We start from the raw sequence: 6,079 nt of genomic DNA, 5'->3' as shown, positions 1-6,079 counted from the left end.
ACTTAGCGATAGAATACATGGGTACTTAGACTGTCAACTTCAGACAACCTCTCATCATGTAAACATGGGGAATTTCAGGGTGGAAAAATGCTTTAGTGTAAATACTAATTCAGGATCATTTTCAAATGGTGTTTTATTAGCACGTGTAGAAATAGTAGTCACCTGATAAGAAATAATTGGTGTAGATGTTAGCTTTTTCATCACTGTGGCAAGTAACTGAGAGAACAACTTTAAAAGGAGAAAAGATGGGTTTTTTGTTTTGTTTTGTTTTTTGCTTTATGGTTTCAAAGGTTTCCTTTCATAGCTGCCTTGCTCAATGTGGGACTTGGGTGAGGTAAGCTATTGTGGTGGCAAGAGCGTGTGTCAGAGCAAAATTTCTTAACTCATAAAGGGCAGGGCAGGAAGGAGAGACAAGAAGAGAGTACAGGGGCAGAGGCAAAATGTGCCTCCCAGGGCAGGCGTTGAAGGATTTCTAACTGTCCTCGGCAGCTTTTAGCTCCTACCCCCTCCAGAAGCAGCACAATCCGCTGGAGACGAAGGTTTCCGCACATCAGCCTATGAAAGGCTTTCCACATCCAAATTTGAACTCCTTGCCCTTCCCCATTCTTTCCTCTCCCCTCTCCTTGAGTCGGCTTCGACACTTCTCCTACTGTTACATTTCCAGTACAGTCCTGCTCTGTGACATATCGGACTTAACCATGATACTAAGACATAGAAGACTGTAGGACTGTAGATCCTCAGAGTACCAATGCACACGCACCCTGAGACTGGATAAAGCTATGCTTTGTGCCTGTCCACAAGCACACCTTTTTTCAAACACAAGGCTGATGTGTTCAGTTATTATTTTTCCCACAATACTTGATCCCCCCCCCCCCGCCCCATAGTACCAGGGGACATCAATCTTATAAGCTCCTAACTTTAGAGATGTAGGCGACACATGTTAGCTATGGATATGTAGACAAGTCTTATGAGACATGAGCCTTCAGTGGATAGAAACCATAGCTAACATGTGTCGCCTACATCTCTAAAACAGAGTCGGATGGTGACCTTAACAATAGTTCTTTTCATATGCATAGTTTGGTTTAATATCTGAAGTTGTCTCAGGGTCACAGCGCATAATTGAAGCTAATAAAGGATGCTGTGATTACATGAGTGCCTCCTGACTGCACTGGGTACAACCTTTGTTAAACAGCCGTTTCCTGTGTACAAATAGCTTGGAAATTGGAAATTATCAGGAAATTGCTCAAAAAATGACAGCATGGCTCAATATTTTAATGTCAAGTGGCTTAAGCAGTTGTACTGGAGACATACAAAACCCAGAGGTCAGTTCTGAATTACATAATTGAGTTTAATTCTTCAGGGTCTAAAATCTACTGTACTATGGAGGTTGTGAGTTTCATAGTCACATACCTAAGAAGAGAGAGTCAAAATGATTTGGAAGAGAAAACGCCTTGGTTACAAAAATGAATGGCTCTATAAAAGAAAGGAGGTAGTATAATAGATAAAACTTATTTGAATCATATATTTCAGAGGCACATCTGCCTCTAACTCTTGAGCAAAGCAATCAGAAAATCTGGAGTAATTTGAGTCACCAGTTCCAATTTCTGAATTAGGTATAAAAAATCTCAGGTGAGCTCTGGACCCTGGAAATTGAGGACAACTTGTCAAAAGGCTTCCTACTTTTTTAAAATAGACAAATCAAGTTTGGTAGGGATTATAATGAAGCAAAGACTTTTTCCCTAACCTTTCACAGGTATAATCCATCTGTGTCTACAGTTGAGTGTGAGAGATATACTTACTGCAAAAGAAATAACTTAGATATAAATCCTGACATTTTTATAAACCTAGATAATATGAGAATTAAGCAGATAAAACCTGAAAATCTTGGTTCTAGCACTAAGATTCTCTTATGGTATAGAATCTAAAGGTATTGGTTTAGTAAATCATCTGCAGCTCCTTTTTTTTTTAAGTCTGAGACTTTTATTAACTCATACACACTTATTTCTCTTCTGGTTTGTTGAAGCAGTAAGTCAGACACCACTTGCCACAGTAATGTCTGTCAAAAGCCCCAGCCCCACACTCATCAGAAGGACATCTCAACAAAGGCGACAAATTTTACCATTTTTGTCCACCTTATAATATTTCAAGGACAGCCAACTTAACCTTCTTTCTCCTGTGCTTATTTTTCTTGGAAGTGGTATAAGACTTCTTCCTTTTTTAGTACCACCACGAAGTCTCAGCACAAGATGAAGGGTGGACTCCTTTTGGATATTGTAGTCAGACAAAGTACGCTCATCTTCCAGTTGCTTTCCAGCAAAGATCAGCCTCTGCTGATCAGGAGGAATTCCTTCCTTATCCTGGATCATGGCCTTTACATTTTCTATAGTGTCTGAGGGTTCAACATCAAGCGTGATGGTCTTCCCCATAAGGGTTTTCACAAAAATCTGCATCTCGGCGGCGGCCACCACAGATGGCGGTTCGGAAAGCTGCAGCTCCTTTTCATTAAAAATCAAATCTATAGCTGGAGAGATGATTTAGCAATTAAGGCACTTGCCTACAAAGCCAAAGGACCCAGGTACGATTCCCCAGGATGCACAAGATGGCCCATGCATCTGGAATTCATGTGCAGTGGCTGGATGCCCTGGCACACCCATTCTTTCTCTTTCTACCTGCCTCTTTCCCCCTCTTTCTCTAATAAGTAAAAATTAAAAAAAAAATTTAAATCAAATCTATTTTCAGCTACTATAAAAATGGTCACTAGTTGGGCATGGTGGCTCATGCCTTTCATCCCAGCACTGGGGAGGCAGAGGTAGGAGGATTGTTGTGAGTTCAAGGACAGTCTGAGACTACACAGTGAATTCCAGGTTAGCCTGGGCTAGAGTGAAACCCTACCTCAAAAAAAAGTCACTAACTATGTTGATGTATTATAGGAAAAAATCAGGTAAACCTATCAAGTTATGTATGTGGACTGGTAGAGGCAAAATTCACAAATAAAGTAGAAGAGAGTAGCAAACTCCTGGATACCATTGCATAGTGATGGGAAGACTCCGAGCTTCTTCCAGTGGGGATCCAATGGCCCAGAATATTTCTACAATATCCAAGTTGCTGTTGTTGTTGTTGTTTTGGTTTTTTGAGGTCTTGCTCTAGCCTAAGCTGACCTAGAACTCACTAGTTAGTCACAGGGTGGCCTCAAACTCACAGCGATCCTCCCACCTCTGCCTCCCACGTGCTGGGATAAAAGGCATGAGCTTTTATGCTCTGGAAACTATTTGATAATGTATATAACCCTCACTTAACACCCTGGTCCAGGAGGGCAAGGGCATCAAGAAGGTAAGGTCTAAGGATATGGCCTTGCAGTTAAACAGGAGGAATAGCTGTTACATACTAAAGAGGATGCATACAGTAGCTGGACTCAGTTATTTCACACCATCCATGTACCATAACATCACTGAATGTGATCTTCATTCCCTAGCGAAATAAATCAAAATAACATTTTTGTTTTTACTTTTGAGTTTTTGAGTTTATTTATTTGCAGGGAGAAAGGGAAAGATAGAGAAAATGAGCAAGGCTTTCACCCCTGCAAATGAACTCCAGACACATGCACCACTTTGTGTATCTGGTTTTATGTTAGTACTGAGGAATTGAACCCAGGCTGTCAGGCTCTGCAAACAAGTGCCTTAACCACTGAGTCATCTCTCTAGCAGTCCATATGATTAATGCCATGTCATTCTTGGCCAGTTCTCTATCCCCTCACTTTTATTATTTTAAACCGAGCTGTGTATAAGCAAATGAACAAGCAATGGACAAGGGGACAATGGTGTCAGCAAAGCTCAGAGCCAAAAGCTCTACCAAGCAGTATTTGCTGGCTTCAGCATCGTGCAAGTAGATTTTGAGCATAGGAAAAGCATTCTTACATAAATGTGTTCAGGCAGAAGCCAAGCACAGTGGTGCAAGGATTACATGGAAAGTATTTCAGAGGCTAGTATCTAAGTGATTTCACTATTATAGGAGAGGTTTCCTGGGATAATTAAATTGTGCCCTGCTACCCAAATGCAAAGCCAGGCTAGTTTGGGTACAGAAGCAAAATAAAACACAGAAACACTTAGTGTTTTCCCTTAGTAGCAAAATTGTTCTTCAACTAATAATTTATTTTACTTGTATCCCCCCCCCCTTTCTTTCTCTTTCTCTCTCTGTGCTGAGATTAGAACTCAGTGGGCCATATACATGCTAGACAGGTGTGGACCCTGAACAACACCTCATACCCCAAATGGTTTCACTGCAAACAGTTTTTAAGTAGCAAAGAATTATTTCTTTATATTTTTATTGAACTTTTTTCTTTTTAAATTTTTTGTTTGTTTATTTATTTGAGAGCGACAGAGAGAGAGAAAGAGTGAGAGAGAGAGAGAGAGAGAACAGGCACGCCAGGGCTTCCAGCCACTGCAAATGAACTCCAGATGCCTGCGCCCCCTTGTGCATCTGGCTAACATGGGTCCTGGGGAATCAAGCCTCAAACCGGGGTCCTTAGGCTTCACAGGCAAGCGCTTAACCGCTAAGCCATCTCTCCAGCCCTGAACTTTTTTTCTAAGGGTAGTTTTATTAATACATGATGATTCTGTGCCTCGCTCTGAAATACCAGTCAATTTAAAAATATTCTTTAAGTGAGTGCAGGCTATTTTTCAGTGTGCTGTGCCCTAGAGACTCAGGCCACAGAAGCACAGTGTGATGTGAAAATATATAGCATTTTAGGAGATGAATTCCAAAGCAGCATAAAATGAAATTATCAGTGAGTAATGAAATCAAAGGAGAGAAATATAGATCTGTGGTCGCTGTTCAGAGACTCAGAAATCTAATCATTGCAATCTATGTGGAGCGAATGCATCTTAATGTATCATGTAGAGCTGCCTTGAGGGTTTAATACATAAGAATTTCAAAGCAGGTAACTTCAGCCTCTCTTTAGCATCATTTTCCCAGCCCAGAGGACTGCAAGAATCAAACACCCATTCATGTCCTGCCTAAAGCACTGGAAGTTTATAAGTCTACAGTATAACTGAATTTCCCTACAGCCCTTCATAGTGGTTCATTGGCCTGTGAGCGAGTTACCATGTCCTTCAGGAGAGAAGCAGCAGAAGGGTACGGTTTCTCAAATGTTCGAGCAGTGTAAACCCCAGTGGGCCTGTCCACACTGCAGCATGCTAACTTCGTCTCTCTTTTCTATGTAGACAACCTCTGTTCAGATACTGTGGCCTGGGAGAGTCTTTCATCGAACATCTTATTTTGCTCCAACATGTAACTAAGTTACTTACTAAACCTGCTTGGAAAAAATATATATATATATTCTAATTCCTTTTAGTTACAGATGTCAGATCTTTTGGTGAAAGCCACAAGGTTATGTCGTAAAAGGAAACTCCTAGCGAGGCGTGAATAGCAATGGGGCCAGACACCAGCATGGACCCCTGCAGGCTTTGATCTGCTAGTGAGGACTGCGCCAATCCACTCAACAAGTAAGACTGAGAACTTAGGGGGAAAGGATTACTTAGGATTTGCTAAGAGGATTGCCTCCTTCCCAAAGAGGAGAAGTGGTCAGGATGTCGGGGTTTGGGGAGGAGATGGGGAGAGAGTTGAGGCAGTTTCCAGCAAAGAACCCTGAATGTCATAAGGTCTCCGCAAGTCACCTGTGAGCGGTGGCGGGACAATGGGGCAGCAGACGGACAGAAGGACACCTCTCAAACGTACTCAGCAACCGCGTGGTGACGAGTGAGGCTCCCGGGAGTGCATATCTGCACATTTGCTGGGTTTACTTCTCCCTCCCTCTGCATTCATTATGAAGCTGGCTGCCACACCCCTGCGTTGGCTTTTTGTGGAGAATTGCTACATGGACGTGCCAGTGTTTTGCAGAATTGGTAGCTACCTGCGGAGAAACACTCAATGTTTCTCAGCAGGAACGTGTTAGAAGCATATATGTATGGCTGAAATCTTTGAAAGTTATTAAAAGCTTTGTCACATTTAGAACTTCTCTCTTTCTGGCTCAATTTTCTTACAGATGGGAGAGCCAAGAATATCTATCATTTGCAAATTGGCC

At 41.8% G+C, this 6,079-nt stretch overlaps 1 pseudogene; it reads right to left on the bottom strand.

The window, feature by feature from the left end:
- Nucleotides 1-1,998: 1,998 nt before the first annotated feature.
- Nucleotides 1,999-2,450, bottom strand: LOC101601484 (annotated as a pseudogene).
- Between the last annotated feature and the right edge of the window lie 3,629 nt (nt 2,451-6,079).

This window comes from Jaculus jaculus, chromosome 9, assembly GCF_020740685.1.
Source record: "Jaculus jaculus isolate mJacJac1 chromosome 9, mJacJac1.mat.Y.cur, whole genome shotgun sequence".
Lineage (NCBI taxonomy): Eukaryota > Metazoa > Chordata > Mammalia > Rodentia > Dipodidae > Jaculus > Jaculus jaculus.
This window is presented reverse-complemented; position numbering and strand designations above follow the sequence as displayed.